Here is a 1,481-nt window from a genome sequence, read left to right on the forward strand (position 1 = left end):
AGTTCTCGTATGCATACTGATAAAGAAAAAATTATTTTATTTATGTATTGTACGGTTAGTATGTTCTTTTATATAAAGAAGGGTGAATCAACGATTTGGTCCCTCACTTATTCGCGATTTGTCAATGTTGCCCCTGAATCACGTATTCATCGATTTAGTCCCCGAAAATAATTGTTTTTCATCAAATCAGTCCCTATGGCCGTATTCCATCAAGTCTCAGGCGAAAGCTCCGATTTGCCCTGGGCATTTTAGTCTTTTCACGCCTTCTTCTTCATTGCATCGTCGCCAACGTCAGCTTCACCTCCGATGATGAGTTGTTGACCCCAAACGTCACTCTCCGGCGAGTCATCCAGTCGTAGTGCACCCTCCACGCCTCCCACGGCGTCGAGCGCTTCCCCACTCCAAAGCCTCCGGTGACCAAGTCTCATATCCTAAGGCTCCTCTGGCAAGCCAAGTCGACGCCGGAAATGCAGTGATGCTTCTCAAATCAATGCTCGAAACCACAACCTTAAACCCCTCGTTATCACAACTCATGACAAACTTAAACCCCTCCTTTTTCCAACAATGTTTTCCAAATCTTGCGAGACAATTTCTCCCGCAAGGCCTCCAAATCCGCGCTGCACCTACTGGCCAACATTTGCCAGAGAGGGAGGAACCGGATCAAGGCGGCGGAGGCCGGGGCGGCGACCGTGCTGATCGATCTACTGCTGGACACGAACGAGAAACGATATTGCAAGTGGAGTCTGAGCGTACTGGAGCAACTTTGCCGGTGCGCGGAGGGGCGGGCGGAGCTGCTGAAGCACGCGGCGGGGCTGGCGGTGGTGTCGAGGAAAATCCTGAGGGTGTCGTAGGTGGCGAATGAGAGAGGTCTGAGGATCTTGTACTCCATCGCCAAGTTCTCTGCTACTCCCAGTGTGGTGCAAGAGATGTTGCAGCTGGGAGTGGGGGCGAAGCTGTGTTTGGTTATACAAGCGAATTGTGGGGTTGGGACGAACAAGGAGAGAGCTGCTGAGATTTTCAAATTGCATGCTAAGGAATGGAAAAAAAATATTTTTATGCTTGTAAAGAATTACTCCGTATTCAGCTTCTCTGCTATGTTGAGTGACAATGATAACTTCATGCAACACCTACAATGTATGCATTCCATGAATCCTGCTGTTAGAAGCTAGTGACCTCTTCATATTTTATGTCTTGTCCTGCAGAAAATCTATATGTGCTTTTGATATCTTCACTTTCTGGCATTTGTGGCATCTAAAAGTGGGCACAACGAAATTCGGCCTCTTCCAAGCGGTCCTTAATTTCACGCAATGACCATCTGGGCATTTTTTAAAAACATGGTTTTTTGTTTTCAAGTGAAATAGCCATGAAGCAGAGACTGAAAATCAATCTTCTAATGAAAGAAAAGCATACCGTGAAATTAGGAAATTTCCTCTGCAGCCGCAGCTCACACTCTGATGATGAGCCTCCATAAAGATCCATCA

At 46.9% G+C, this 1,481-nt stretch overlaps 1 pseudogene; it reads left to right on the plus strand.

The window, feature by feature from the left end:
- Nucleotides 1-475: 475 nt before the first annotated feature.
- Nucleotides 476-1,169, plus strand: LOC109157262 (annotated as a pseudogene).
- The last annotated feature ends 312 nt before the right edge of the window (nucleotides 1,170-1,481 follow it).

Source organism: Ipomoea nil, unplaced genomic scaffold, assembly GCF_001879475.1.
Source record: "Ipomoea nil cultivar Tokyo-kokei standard unplaced genomic scaffold, Asagao_1.1 scaffold2779, whole genome shotgun sequence".
In the NCBI taxonomy this organism is placed as follows: domain Eukaryota; kingdom Viridiplantae; phylum Streptophyta; class Magnoliopsida; order Solanales; family Convolvulaceae; genus Ipomoea; species Ipomoea nil.